This window comes from Oryctolagus cuniculus, chromosome 2 (genome assembly GCF_051225735.1).
Source record: "Oryctolagus cuniculus isolate XC-2025 breed Fujian yellow rabbit chromosome 2, ASM5122573v1, whole genome shotgun sequence".
Lineage (NCBI taxonomy): Eukaryota > Metazoa > Chordata > Mammalia > Lagomorpha > Leporidae > Oryctolagus > Oryctolagus cuniculus.
Window position 1 is genome coordinate 4308200 of NC_142868.1, and position 15921 is coordinate 4324120.

At 53.4% G+C, this 15921-nt stretch overlaps 1 protein-coding gene across 1 annotated transcript in view; it reads right to left on the bottom strand.

Moving 5' to 3' along the window:
- The window catches only part of STK32B (serine/threonine kinase 32B), a 257275-nt gene that overhangs the window by 122450 nt on the left and 118904 nt on the right, over positions 1–15921 (bottom strand). The window lies entirely within an intron of this gene.

Here is a 15921-nt window from a genome sequence, read left to right on the forward strand (position 1 = left end):
TATTTTATACTTTGCCAATGAGTAACTGTGTCAACTTGACTGAGCTAGGGGGTAACCTGGGATCTGGTTGGACACTATGGTGGGCGTGTCTTCAAGGGTGCTTTTGGGAGAGATTAACAATTCGAGCAATGGTCTGAGTATCACAGACGGCCCTCCCTAGCATGGATGGGCCTCACCCAGTCAATCAGTTGATGGCTTGAATGGACCTAAACGGTGGACCTTCCCCTGAGTGAGAGAGAGCGCGTCCCGCCCGCCTGCTTGCTTTTGAGCTGAGACACTGGTTTAGTTCTTGCCTTTGGACTTGAGACATCAGCCCTTCCTGGGTTCCCAGACGGCTGGGCACCTAGGACACCCCATGGGCTCTCCTGCAACGCCAGCTCACAACGCGCCTTGCGGCTCCGGGAACTCACGGGTTCTGCGTCTCTGGAGAACCCCGACTTCTACAACTTCCAGAGAAACATTTCTGCACACGACGCTCTCTGCTGGGTCCCACAGCCCGCACGGACCTTGCAGCAGGCAGCCCGGAGCTGGGGAAGCAGCTCTGACGTTCGGATCAGCTCCCGGGAGCACCGTGGACCCTGTTCAGCTCCGTGGGGCTCAGTTTACTCAATCTGCACTTCCTGAGGCTGTGCTGTGTGCCGGGCGCTGTGCTGGGGGCAGGATGTGGGAAGACAGGGCCCTCACTCCTCACAGCAGTTTGTTCTACAGAAATCATCACAAACGCTGAATCCGGAAAGACGGGGCCGCTGCTCCTACTGGAAATAAGGCCCAGGGCCTGCGACCCTCCGGTCACGTTTCCATGCACCCAGCAGCACACGCTCTGGCTTGATGCCTGCTCTACTCAGACACCTCGCCTGAGGCGTACGGTTAATTTGCTAACACGGCCACTGACCACGTGGGTGGGGAAGGGGCAGAGTCCTCGTGCTCTGTCCAAGCCTTCCCTGACTGGCTGTGGCCCACCTGTGTGTGTCTCTGTTGATCCAAGTGCTGACCTCACCCCCAAAGCACCCTCACAGCCAACTCATAGCACTTTGGCTGGTGGCACCGGGACCATGCGTGCACCGCTCCCTGCCCAGTTTCCCTCTGCGGGGCAGCCGTGGCCTCCTCACGCTTAGGAACACGGGATAACACGACAGCTCCATGCATGGGGCTACTGTCAGCAGTGACATCATCAGCAAGGAGGCGACAAGGAAGCTTGTTCAGGTATGCAAGCTGAAACCAGAAGGCAGCGTGTCCCCGTGTTCAGACTCCGGTGGGAACGGGTTGGGTCTGGGGTCCCCAAATGTCCTCCACTCCATGTTCACCTGAAAAATGACTGCCAAGCTGCCCCTAGTGCTGGCTCAGGGGTTACAAATAAACCGCAGTGAGCAAGTAAACTCACAGACACAGGATCCGCAGTGTGTGTCAACCACAGTCCTACCCACCCGACAGGGACGGAGACTGACGCTCAACCGGCGGCTCGGCGGCAGGGACCGTCGCTCTACCACGCTAGCTCAGTTCACCACCTCCCTCGGCTCCCCCCCTCCTGAGCTCGGCAGCCCAGGCGCAGAGGCTCAGCCCTTCCTTCCCAGGCTTCCAACAGCAGCAGGAAGGATGGCAGCCACAGGGAGCACTTCCTGTGTGCAGAGCACGGTGCTGCGTGCTTGGTGGTACGACTCACTGAGGCTCCATAGCCACAGCTGTGAGTCGTTCTGCTCATGCCATCACAGAGGCCATGCAGACAGTGGGCGAGTGCTGTGGCCACTGCCACCCGGCTTGTTAGAGGGAGGGTCCAGGAACCATTTGCCAACAGCCTATGCCTTTGGCAGGTGCACTGCATGTGCACCTTAGCCGTGACCCTGACCTCTGAGCACAACACAGCTGCCGTGTGAGAATTATCGGACCTCTCTCATCCCTCCTCCAAAAGACTGGGTTCGCTAGGCATGGAAGCCTGGCCCACTCAGCCCAGATGCTCACATGCAGCAGGCGATCTGGGACTAATTTGCATACACATAAGTAAGCCAGTGCACAGCTGTCTTCCTGGGGCCCAGCACAGGCCTTCTTGCTCGAGAAGGCACTCGGCGTTTTCCACGAGCAGAGCCAGTTTCTCAGCTAGACAGAGAGGACGCTACGCTCTCCGACTGCTCCTGCCAGCCCCCGGCAGGCTGGGGGGGCCTGCTTCTCCCCTAGCTGTCACTGGATGCATCCTGGCTCCAAGAGAGAGTGCAGTTAATTAGACTCGTGTCTGCCAACACACAGTGGACAAACACGGGAGGAAGTTGTTAGCAGCAAAGGGGAGGGGAGGGAGGGAGAGGGAGGGCGGCAATCAGCAATTCATTAGAGGCACTGGAATGGAGAGTGTGCTGCCTCCTGCTAGATTACCATATGTGCTAATTGTGTATGCACCAGTAATTGTTGGCTGCTGCTCACTACATCGGATTATTGTATTCACAGCGTTTAATTGCATTTGAATATTTCTGCCACCGATACCATCCAGACGATCATTAGCTGTCAGAGCTTCCTTTGCTAACGCAACGCAGATCTGCTGCCAGGGCCTCCACTCAATCGGGTAACAACGGCAACAGTTGTTAGGACAGCAGTGATGAGGACTGTGTCTCGGGAGCTGTCCTAGGTGCTGATTCATACAAGAGTGCAAAACTTCACGTGTGGTAGAATTGGGGTTTGTTCCCGGCTCAGCTCTTTACCACTGTGTGGTGTTAGGCTAGTTGCTAAACCTCTCTGAACTTTAATATCTTTGTGTGTGAAAATAAAGCATACATTGCAGAACTGTTAACAACAATGGGTCTGATGTGTGGCAAGGTATTAATAAATGATGCCTGTTCGGGCTGGTGCTCTGGTGTAGCCGGTAAAGCTGCTGCCTGCAGTGCCGCCATCCCATATGGGCACCGGTTCGAGACCTGGCTGCTCCACTTCTGATTCAGCTCCCTGCTATGGCCTGGGAAAGCAGTGAAAGATGGCCCAAGCCCTTGGATCCCTGCACCCGTGTGGGAGACCCGGAAGAAGCTCCTGGCTCCTGGCTCTGGATCGGCGCAGCTCCGGCCGTTGCAGCCAGTTGGGGAGTGAACCAGTGGATGGAAGACCTCTCTCTCTCTGCCTCTTGTCTCTCTGTGTAACTCTGACTTTAAAGTAAATAAATAAATCTTTTTAAAAAAGCGATGCCTGCTATGACTCTCATTTACCTGGAAATCCTTTACATCACAGTCCCCATTGCCACGCTCTGCTAAAATCCTCTCCCCCGCTCACAACAATGAGACAGCAACGCCTCAACCAGTCCCAGGACCCCCTCTGTCTCTGATGCACGGTCAGTCTTCCTAACGTACAGACCTGGATGTGTCCTTTTCATGGTCACAGACTTTTCAGGGCTCTGCAGCCTGCAGGACACGTGCCAAGCCTGACTGCTCTGGCACAGAGCTTTTGTGAGCAGGCTGGAGTGGTAGACGGTGCAAGGTACTAGCCAGAGCCCCTTGCAGGCCTGAAGACCCATGCCCTAGTCACGTCTGGGCCTCAGCCGGGCCTAGAACTGCCTCCGTTAAAGCTGCCTCGGCCAACATATCCCCCTTTCTGGGGCAGCCCCCAGCCCCTGGCCAGTCAACCTCAGTGCACAGAAGTCTTTCACCGAATGCAGGGGCATCTGAAGCGCTGTCCAGCACTGGGGTCATCTGAGGCTTTGCTCTGAATGCCCCAGAGCCGATCACTTACTCTGCTCAGCCCTTTCTCCTCCCACCTACTCCCTTGCACAGGTGTGGAGCCTGGGACACCCTCCCTGTAGACCACCTGCTCACTGATCTCCATGTAGAGTCTGGTGCCCAGGAAACCACCCTGCAACACAGTTGTTCGTCTCCCATGCCTCCTGTCCAGCACATGCCAACGTCTTTCCTCCCCAAAGGCACCATTCACTGCCCAGCTCCCTCCTTTGGCCTGCTTGTCTCCCCTTCCGGAAGGCCCTTTCAAACCAGACAGCTCCTGCTCCTTCAGCAAGGTTCAGATCCAGGGCACCTCCTCCGAGAAGCCTCCCTGATCACCGCAGGCAGGCGGATGCAGGCTGATCCTCTGGCCCCGGCAGGTCTCTGTGTCTGTGCAATGCAGCTCTCACTGCACCGTGATGAGCTCAGCTGCCTGCGTCCCACAGCGGCTTTGCCCCTTCTGCTCACAGCTCAAGCATCCCAGCACCCAGCCGGGGTCTTGCATAGGACAGAAGCTTAACAGAATTCTGTTACGTGCACCAAAATCTCCCCAGGCATTTCCTGGGCACGTGGTAAGGGCTGTGCTCATCTGCACTGTTGGGAAAGTTCGGAGGTTCTTGGGAAGTTTCCTCCTTATTAACGCAGACTTGCAGGAAACCTCAGGAAGCTGCAAACTTGGCGCGTGTGGCTGAGTATGCACACACGTGTGTATGTGTGTGCTTGTGGCTGGTGTCTTCCTTTGGGGGTACGAATCCTGGGCAGCAGGTGCATCTGACCTTGCTCTCCAGCTGTGCCTCCCTGCGTGGTAACCCGGGCTTCTCTGTGTCTCCCCGGCACTCCCAGGGCTGGCTTTGATGCCAGCGTCTCCAGCAGCCATTCCTGACCTCCAGCAATGTGGGCTGAGGATCCCCTGATTCTGCCCCCTACTGGCGATGTGTCCCCTCTGCTGGAATGTGATTTCCTGAGGGGAGAGTCCATGCCTTGCGCCCCTCTTCCCAGCACGTGGGGCACCGCTCCATGTCCTGAACATTGTGGGAAAGAGGAGGGAGCGAGGCCCAGGAAATCACCATGAAGGCAGCACGCGCTGAGCGCTCGTGTGCCTGGCGATGCCGGACAGCCCCACGGGTGGCAGCCGCTCAGTCAGTGCTCACACAGCTCTGTCGTTCTCTGCTTTCTCGGGGGTGGGGGGAAAGAGAAAACCGAGACCCAGAGATCTTAGGTGTCTTGACCAAGAGGCACGGTTATGAGATGGCTGGACCAGGACCCAGATTCCAGAAGTTGGATGCCCAGGCCCGGGCTCTACACCACGAAGCTTCCCGGCCTCTGCCATGCTCACGGACATCCGCTCAGGATCCACAGGAGAATGGAGCTGCCTCCCTGGAGAGTGCGCATCCCCCCCAACCCCCCCCCGAGAGCACTTCACGAAGGAGAGTGAGAGAGGAGACGGCAGAGGCTGTGGGAGAGAATGCAAAACTGTCACCGAAGGCCGGGGGCCAGTGTTGGGCACTGCTCAAATTGTAGTCACGCTTCCCACTGCACAATTCTCTCAAAACCTATGATGCAGGAGTTATCAAAACCCCAGGCCGGCGCCGCGGCTCACTAGGCTAATCCTCCGCCTAGCGGCGCCGGCACACCGGGTTCTAGTCCCAGTTGGGGCGCCGGATTCTGTCCCGGTTGCCCCTCTTCCAGGCCAGCTCTCTGCTGTGGCCAGGGAGTGCAGTGGAGGATGGCCCAGGTGCTTGGGCCCTGCACCCCATGGGAGACCAGGAGAAGCACCTGGCTCCTGGCTCCTGCCATCGGATCAGCGCGGTGTGCTGGCCGCGGCGGCCATTGGAGGGTGAACCAACGGCAAAGGAAGACCTTTCTCTCTGTCTCTCTCTCTCACTGTCCACTCTGCCTGTCAAAAAAAAAAAAAAAAAAAAAAAAAAAAAAAAAAAAAAAACCAGTGTACTGGGAGGAAGCCCACAGTTGGGAGAATTCCAACATCTGCTCAAGGTCACGTGGCTCCTAGCTGACAGGGCCAGGACTCGAGCCCAGCTCCCACTTTCAGCCCTGATGCTCAGTCACTCCTGACTTGATCCTCCCAGCACTAATAAGTAACAGTTTGCTCAATGTTGCTCTAAACGGGCGAAGTGCATCAGCAGGCAGAGAGAGACACGGAACAGAGCAAAGCCACAGAGACAGCCACTCGGGGAGTCCACGGCCTACACTCCTCCCACTGCCGGATCCTGAGTGAAAAGTGGCAGATGACATGTGGTCCCCCCGGAGGCCGTGTCGAGGAGGGACAGCAGGAGCCTGGGGTGGAGGCCAGCGGACCCACAGGGCTGATGACGGTGGCTGCAGGGCAGTGGTTACAGTGCTGTGTGCAGAACACGGTACTCCGCGGTCATTCACTTCTTCCCTGTGCGTCTGCCCCATGCGAGGTGCCAACGGTCCAGTGAGGTCATGGCAGGGCCAATTTCTACCCTCATGGAGAAAGGGGACAAGAAACAGAGGGTCACATGGTGCGTGTGCAGAATTCCAGGAAGCCTATGTAAGAGGAGGGGCCTACTCTATGGCGTCAGCTAGCCCAGGACCGCAAGAGGACAAACGGGGGGCAGGGGAGGCCTTCCTGGGGGCAGGGTGTCAGACCCAGACCTCACAGTGAAGAAGCATTCAGAAGCAGCCGACACTTAAACTCTGTGCTGTGCTCTGAGCAGAGCAAGGCTGTCAGACTGAAGCCAAGGGCACAGATGAGGGACACAGCAGGGAGGTGGCTGGGGCCCGGGAGGAGGTCTGGAGGATGTGGGCTGGAGCCTCCTCTTCCCTGTGGCAACCTCCTCCCAGCTCCGTGGCCCCCGTGGCCCACCTCCGCCCAGGGAACCCGAGGGCCAGGCCTGGACACCCTGACAGCACCTACTTTTCAGTCTGTGGCAGAGCTGTCCCAGCTGAACTTCACGCATGTCCACCAAAGGCAGCCTCTGGCTTCAAAGACTACGTTGTGAGACGTGACACCTGCAAAGTCCGTGTGTGCATCAGAGGCAGCTGGCCACTGGGTGGCCCCAGGAGGTTAACATCCCGTCCTGGGGCCTGCTGTCTGCACGCCTGGCATGGAAGGAGAGGCCTGATGCGGTCAAACCTCACGTCCAGGGTCTCCTTCTTTAACCAAGGTGACCACTGACGTGCAACAAAGCGCGCTGGGGCTCCCAATGTCCTCGTGCATGACATGTGCTCAAACAGAAGGCAACTCAGTGTCACTAACACTGGCACGATTAAGGGAATCGCAGCACAGCCACGCAGCAGCTAGTTCTTGGAAACCACTAATAATCAAATGGATAAAAGCCTGGTAATACTGATGAAGAAAACAGGAAAAAGATACAAGTGACATCAGAAGTGAAAAAAAGAGGCACCACTACAGATCCTACAGACATTCAATGTATGATAAAGAGAACTGATTTGAAATTTCAGATGAAGTAAAAAATTCTAGCCAAACACAGCTTTACCAAGACTAACATATGAAGAAACAGAACATCCGAGTAGTGCTATTTATTTGGAAGAAATTACAAACATTTCCCTAGGCTCTGGTGATTTCAGATGAAAACAGTCGCCATTGCCTGCCCAAGAGAAACCGTGAAATCTTGGAAATGCATTTAAGTCGAGGACAAGGTGTGGTTTCCTGTGGGTTTCTTTCAGGGAACAACACATGCTCCACCCAGACAGCCAGAGCAGGTGGACGAGCCCTGTGCTCCCAGAGGGCTTCCAGGAGGCAGTGTTGAGGCCAGAGCAGGTGGACAAGCCCTGTGCTCCCAGAGGGCTTGCAGGAGGCAGTGTTGAGGCCAGATTTTACAGATCCTGACAAGGTAATATGAAGTCTTCAGTCATTTTGGTGGATACATCTAGGGGCCAATGAGTAGAGCAAGGAGAAGCCCTTGGGAAAACTAAAGTGGTCGTGGCTGCAGAAAGATCAGAAGGGGCAAACGAGGGTGGAGGTTCTGTGGTCATTCAGTTCCAACAGCAACGGTGCGATGGGAGGAAGGCAGCTCACATACACTCAAGCCCTCCTAAAGCCACGTAACAACATGGCGGGCGCTTCGTTAGTCTCTGCATAGAATGCTCATGCCGATACTATATCAACACCTCTGCTTTGCACATGCAGAGACCAAAGCATAGGCTAGAAGATGGGTTCAGATCATACAGGTTAGAGGCCGGCACTGTGGCGCAGCGGGTAAAGCTGCTGCTTGCAACCCTGGCATCTCTTATGGGCACCGGTTCAGGTCCTGGCTGTTCCACTTCTAATCCAGCTCCCTGCTGTGGCCTGGGACAGCAGCAGATGACCCAAGTGCTTGAGCCCTTGCCACCCACGTAGGAGACCTGAAGAAGCTCCTGGCTCCTGGCTCTGGCCTTGTCTAGCCCTGGCTGTTGCAGCCACCTGGGACGTGATCCAGCAGATGGAAGAGCTCTCCCTCTGTCTCCTTGTCTGTCTCTCTCTCGCGCTGTAGCTTTCCTCCTGTGACAGCAGTATGATCTGGCACAGGGGATTTGCGGACTGAATTAAACGTGCTGCCGTACAGGAAAGCACCTGTCTTCACAGCGATGCTTAGAGAGGGCCAGCACCCAGGCAGAGGCTTGTCCAGCGCTTGTCCCTTTACACCACTGCCACAGGTGTGGGCTGATTCAAACAATGGACCCCAGCTTGTCCTGCACCTGCTGGCCACACTGCTCTCAGCACAGCCACGCGATGGTGCGGGCGGAGGGATCCTGGCAAAAACGGAGCCTTTACACTCTCGTACCGTGCCTGTGTCCAGGCTTATTCTCCTGCGGCTCTCAGAACTGACCGTGCCTGGGCTGGCCTGCTGGATGACAGGAGGGGCCGCCCATGCCTCCCAGCCAGCAGCCAGACCACTCCAGAAGCAGAACTGCCGAGCTGAGGGGTGGCCGACTGCATGCGCCTGGGAGAGTTCGCCTGAAACCGGCACTGTTCCCAGCTCCAAATTCCGACCCAGAGAACCAAAGCAATATAACTGGGAGCTATTTTTTTTAAAGGTTTATATTTTATTTACTTTAAAGACAGAGTTAGAGAGAGAGAGAGAGAGAATCATCCATCCACTAGTTCACTCCACAAATGGCCGCAATGGCCAGGGCTGGGCCGGGCCAAAGCCAGGAGCCAGGAACCTCTCCTGGGTCTCCCACATGGGTGCAGGGGCCCAAGCTCGTGGGCCATCCTCCACTGCCTTCCCAGTGCATTAGCAGGGAGTTGGATCGGAAGTGGAGCAACCCGGGGCCCATATGGAATGCCAGCATTGCAGGCAGCGGCTTTACCTGCTACACCACAGTGCCGGCCCCACGGGAGCTGTTTTGAGTCCAGCATGTTGGAGTTTATTTTGTGGCAAAAGTTAACTGACGGCCACCCGGTTATTGCTGGATCTCAGCTGGCTGAGTTCTCTGAATTGCCAAAAATATGGATTTTGGGTCAAAGCGCACACACACACACACACACACACACACACCCCGTGTGACATTCTGGATGGAATTTTACTGTAGAGGGGATTTCTAGGCAGTGTTTTGCAAAACCGCCTGCTGGCCTGACCAGACAGGAGCGAGCTCTTTCCCACTCATCTGAGAGAAGTCCGCGCTCCCGGCTGTGGGGCTCGGCCTGCAGCAACGATGCTGGTGGCTGTGGCTCTCAGAAGGCCCCAGAGCCCTCTGGGTCAGAGCTGCCATGAGGGTGGGCTTCGGGTCTCCTGCCCAGAGAGCCGCCTCCATTGTTAATTCTCATCACAAGTGATTTGATTCGGCTTCCTGAGACACAGCGATGGTGGACCAAGGCCCTGAACTCCATGGGCTGTGCTGTCATCCCTGCCTCGTCCACAGGCCAGGACACAGCAGGTGCCCACTGAGTGTGGACTGTCAGAAACCAGTCTGCTGGCCACGCCTCAGGTCTCTTGCATGGAACAGATGATAACAAGCCCAACAGCAGCAACCTGCCACCCTGGAAAGCTTCAGAAGGTTGGTGCTGAAGCGTAGTGGGCTAAGTCTCTGCCTGCAGTGCCAGCACCCCACACGGGCAGCATTACAGAGAGGCAGAGGCAGAGAGAGAGAGAGAGAGAGAGAGGTTCACTCCTTAAAAGGCACCAACAGCTGGAGCTGGGCCGATCCAAAGCCAGGAGCCAGGAGCTTCTTCCGGGTCTCCCACGCGGGTGCAGGGACCCAAACATCTGGGCCATCTTCCACTGCTTTCCCAGGCCGCAGCAGAGAGCTGGACTGGAAGTGGAGCAGCTAAGACTCGAACTGGCGCCCAAATGGGATGCCAGTACCACAGGTGGCGGCTTTACCAGCTACACCACGGTGTCACCCCCAAGCTATTTTACTTTTTACAAAATAAAAAGCTAAGAACAGTATCTGGCCTGACAGTTTACTCTGCAGATGCTTATAGAATCAAGAAAGGAAGAAAACAGGGAAGAGAGGAGGAGGGGCTGAGAGAGGGGAGGAGGGGGAGTGGGAGGGGCCGGGAAGGCAGGCAGGCACACACCAGGTCTCTTCCCGTCGTTAATTCACTAATCCATGTATTTCTACAAAATCTCTGAGGCTCAGCTTTGACCCTCATTAGCTATGCGACCTTGATAAGATGAATCTGCTTCTCTGGGCTCCAGTCTATACATTTGCTACGGGGTTCCTTGGAAAGCTAAGATAACGAAGGGAGAAGTCGTCTGTAACCAGACGATTCAGCAAGATCACTGTGGCCGCGGCAGCTGCAGCTGCGGGAGGGAGCGCGCAGGAGGCCGCACCCTGCCACGGCACTGGGTGGGAACAGGTGGTGTTTCTGTCCTCTTATTTGGAAAATCTCTAAAATAGTCATTGAGGCAGTCACACGCATTGCATACAATGAGAAGTGTCTCCCAAATATCCAATCTAGCGGAGCAAAGAAACTGACCAGCCTAGTTTTGCAAAGGTGTCCTATATCCTGAAAGTAAAAAGCCAGGCTGGTGTTGCCACGTAATGAGTTACGCCACCACCTGCAATGCTGGCATCCCACGTACAGACACCAGTTTGTGTCCTGGGTGCTCTATTTCCCTCACCGCTCCCTGCTAATGGCCTTGGAAAATGGCAGAGGATGGCCCAGGTGCTTGGGCCTCCACCACCCATGTGGGAGACCCACAGGAAGTGCTGGGTTTCCAGCTTCAGCCTGGCCCAGCCCCAGCTGTTGCAGCCACTCGGGGCGTGAACCAGTGGATGGAAGATCTCTCTCTCTCTCTCTCTCTCTCTCCTCCCCCTCCTCTTCCTCTCTCTGTAATTCTGTTAGAGAGAGAGAGAAAGAGAGAGAGAGAGAGAGCAAAAGGAAAAATGCCAGAGAGCCCGGATCCAGCAGACACGGTCGTCTCAGTCCGAGTTCCGGCTCCTCTGCCCCCAGCGGTGCTACCCTGAACGGGGGACTTCGTCACACATGGAGCCTCATTTTCTCATCTTAACGGAGACCACCAGGATCTGAATTCTAAGCAACACGATGGGTTGCGCAGCCTGAAAACACCCCTGACTACTCTAGCCCAGCTGCACGAAGGGAACACGTTCACACCCGAGGTTGCCAACAATGATGGGAAAGTTGAAAACACGAGAGGTGCGGCAGGCAACAGGCACAAGGTTAAAACGCTGTTGGGAGGCCTGAATCCCTGGTTCAAATCCTGGCTCTGCTTCCAACCCAGCTTCCTGCTGCTGCACACCTTGGGAGGCAGTAGGTGAGGGCTGAAGTAGCTGGGTCCCCGCAGACCATGCAGGAGCCCCAGACCGGGTCCCCGGGCTCCCGGCTTTGGCTTGGTCCAGCCCCGGCTGTTGCAGGCATTTGGGGAGTTGGCAGTTGGCAGATGAACGCTCTCTCGCGCTCTCTCCTTTTAAATCAAATGAAATTAATCAAGTTAAAACATTTCAAAAAGGAAAGGAAACAAGAAAGCCTAGCTGAGGTTAACCCATGGCGCCCTAACTCGTTTGCCTGTCACGTACTGGTCAGAACCAAGGCAAAATGCCTTTTGGAGGGACAAATGTTAGGACAACTATGTTGTAATGTGAGTATGTTTTGTAGGAGAAAATAATGGGATGTGGAGGAACAACCCACAAATTTTTTTACGAAAAGCCCAGAGAAAGTCTCATTTGTAAGCACAGGTAACGGTAATCCCTGACTTGGAAGTAAAAAACAGCAGTACATAGAAAAATTACACATCAGGACTACACTGGGGCTGCCTAGGTATGCAGGTGCAATTCAGGAGGATTCACCAATACAGCATGCTAGGCTAGCAGAACACGAGAGAAACTACGTTACAGTTTTATTGAGCGCAGGAAACAACAGCATTCAACACTCAGTCACAAGAACCAGCACTAAGACCTCACCTGGTAAAGGATGCGTCCAGAGACTCAAGGAAACACAACAGACTGGAACCCTTTCTCGATGATCAGGACCAAGACACGCACAGAAGATGCCAGCCCAGGTAGGAGGGTGAGGACATTGAAAGCTCCGACACAGTTAAACCATTTCTGAATGCAAGACCCATAAGAAAAAAACAAAAACAAAAACAAAAACAAAAAAACAGAGCTTTCCAGCCACCAGCATCCATCGCAATATGCCATGTTTAAAAGATGCGGAAGTGTAATGTATCGGGACTCAATTCCACAGTGGAGGCGTGACCGTTTATGGATTATGGGAGGGGTGATAAAAGACCTGGAGAAATGCCTTGTCTGTGGATTTCGTAACAAAAAACACCAGCTCTGCACAAGCTGGTCTAGAAATTCAGTGTGCCTCCTGTCACAGCCCCACAGCCTCACTGGAACTTGACGAGTTGGACTGAAGCGTATCCCGCAGAACTGAGAGTAAAGATACCCAAGATGAACGCTGGAGAGGAACAGGCTGCAAAGACTTAACTCACTGGGAGGGAACAGGCAGTGCGAGGCTCTAATTAGCAAGAGGGTGGGAGGCTGAGAGGGGGCAGAGGGCCCAGACACAGCCCGGAGCAAGCACAGGAGCATGAAACGACGAAGCAGCCTCTGCAGACCCGTGGAGAAAGACGCACACATGCACGCTCATCCGAAAGGATACTGATAAATCCGACTGAACTAAAACTGAAACTCCCAGGTGTCAACATGTACCAGGTAAGCGTGAAGAGCCGTGGACTGGAAGGACGTGTTTACACTGTGTCTAACAGATCTGATGTCTGCAACCCATCTAAAGGCCTGCAAGGTATCGGACATACTGCAATGTCTCTGATGTGTTTGCAAGGTATCGGACATATCTGAAATGCATCTAAGTACTGGAATGTCGCTTTGTGCAGGTTGTGTAAAGAACCCCATGTGTTCACGCTTTAAAAAGCCAGCATAAAGAAAAACACTGAAAAGATACAACGAGTGAGTCACAAAGGAGCGAACCTAAATGGCAACTAAAGACGGAAACAATTGAGGCAGCTTCCTCTGCAGGCGGAAAGGGCCTCTCTCAACCCAGAGATCAAAACCAACCTGGAAACACTGTGACATCACCGTATATCTTGTCCCATCCGTGAGAGCTGCGGTATAGAGAAACATGAATTAAAGCCCAGAAAGGGAAGGGCCAGCCGTGGGGGAGGCCACAGAACAGCAGCAGGAGGATGCCAGCGTGGACTGGCACAGGGAGACAGCAGTCAAAGCTTTAGTGAACGGACACAGCAGACCGGGGCTGGGAGAACAGGTCAGCGTCCGGAGGGGCACCAGCCACAGAGCAGGGCAGCAGCCGCCCCCCAGTCCTCTCCCAGGGGTCCGTGGCAGAGGCTCAGGGAAGGGCAAATGATGAGAGCTGAGACATATCGCCTCCTTGAGCTACAGGGCTTTCCCCAAGTCTGTCACAGCCGCTCTCTGAAAGCACAGATCTGGAGAGAGAACCCCCAGGAACGTCCCCTGTGAGCTGCCAGGAGCTGGGAGCCAGGGAGGAGAATGAGGAGCAGTCACTGCTGGGTATTCGGGGCGGAGCGAGGCCTCTCAGGCAGAGAAGGCGCAGGGAAGCAAGCGGAAGAGCAGAGAGAACCCCCGGCGATGCAAAGGAGATGCGAGAAGCCAGGCTGCAGGCGGAGATGTCTCCCAGGAGGCGAGTGGCAGAGCCGCGAAGCAGGAGGAGTTTCCAGAATGGCACTGGCGCTCGGTCTCCAGGCACAGCAGAAGGGAAAACCCTCATCCACACTGAAACCATCTGAAGCCAGGAGTGAACTGAGCCAAAGCTAAGGCCCAGCTCAGCTGGAAACCGGACGGATCGGGGGCCTGTCCCAGCGGCCAGACCCCAGAAGGGGCATGCCTTTGCTTAGACATGAATATTGCTTAGCCCAGTACCTATTGCTTTTTACATAAAATCTCCAGTATGCAAAGGAAATTATAAAATGGGAAAGATAAAAGTATTCATTGCTGAGGGAATATTCTACAGCGGCACACACATGGCATAGAATGGAAGCTGGACATGTCAGAGAGGCCCTTGAACATAACGACAGGACAGTACTGTACCAGTGCCCCAGTATAACACAGAGCTTGCCTGTGTGGGGCCAGGAGGACTCTCCACAGAGGTGTGCAGCATCCAAAGACAAAAAAATGGAGCTTTGGGTATGAATGATCCAGTATCAGAAATAAAAAAAAATTTTCATATGGGCTTAAGAGCCGACTGGACCAGGTAGAGGAAAGAATCAATTAATTTTAAGATGAGGCAATAGGAAGCATTCAAATTCACACACACACACACACACACACACACACACACTTGTGAAAATAAGCTAGCAAAGTCTTCAAGATGAGAGGGCTCTCTATTTCTTGCCTAACTGCTCTGGCTAAAACTTCTAGAACTATCCGGGATAGTCATGGTGAGAGTGGGCATCCTCGTCCGGCTCCAGATCTTAGTGAAAATGTTTCCAGGTTTTTCCCATTCAATACGATGTTGGCGGTGTGTTTGTCATATATTGCCTTGGTTGTGTTTCGAATGTTCTTTCTATACCCAATTTGCTGAAGGATTTTTTTTTTATCATGAAAGGATGTTGTATTTTATAAAAAGCTTTCTCTTGAGCTATTCATACAATTTTATTATTTACTTTGTTAATATGACTCATCACATTTATTTATTTGTGTATGCTGAGCCATCCCTGCATCCCTGGGACAAATCCCAGTTGGTCAGGGTGAATGGCCTTTCTGATGTGTTATTGGATTTGAATAGTTAGTACACAAATTGTAAAGGAGGAAGTCAAATTATTCCTGTTTGCAGATGACATGATCCTATACCTAGTGGAACCAGATGACACCATGAAGAGATTATGGAATTCTTATGAGAGAATTTGGCAAAGTTTCAGGACAAAATCAGCACACAAAACTCAAGAGCATCTGCATACACAAACAATGCCATGGCTGAGAAAGAACGTGTAAGATCAGACCCATTCACAAGAGCTACTAAAAAATCTAAATACCTTGGGATAAATTTAACCAAGGACAGGAAAGCTTTCTACAGTGAAAATTATAGAGCACTAAGGAAATAAATAGAATGCACAAAAAATGTAAAACCCTTCCACGCTTATAGATTAGAATAATTAATATCATCAAAAGGTTCATACTACCCAAAGCAATTTACAGATCCACTGGGATCCCAATCAAAATACCAAGGCCATTCTTCTCAGATCTAGAAAACGATGATCTTAAAATTCATATGGAAACAAAAGGGACCCCAAGTAGCTAAAGCAATCTTAAACAACAAAAACAAATTAGGAGGCATTGTAATACCAGATTTCAAGACATACTACAGGGAATTATGGTGAAAACAGCCCAGTACTGGCACAAATATAGTCATGTGGACCAATGGAACAGATTAGCAACCCCAGAAATTAATCTACACATCTACAACCAACTGACCTTTGACAAAGGAGCTAAAATCAATCCCTGGAAAAAGGACAGATTCTTCAACAAACAATGTTGAGAAAATTGGATTGCCACGTGCAGAAGTGTGAAACTAGATCCCTACCTTATACCTTATAAAAATCAACTATAAGTGGATCAAGGATCTAAATATATGACTTGATACCATCAAATTACTAGAGAAGGGCCGGCGCCGTGGCTCACTTGGTTAATCCTCCACCTGTAGCACCGCCATCCCATGTGGGCGCTGGGTTCTAGTCTCAGTTGTTCCTCTTGCAGTCCAACTCTCTGCTGTGGCCTGGGAAGGCAGTGGAGGATGGCCCAAGTGCTTGGGCATCTGCACCCCATGGAAGACCAGGAGAAGCACCTGGCT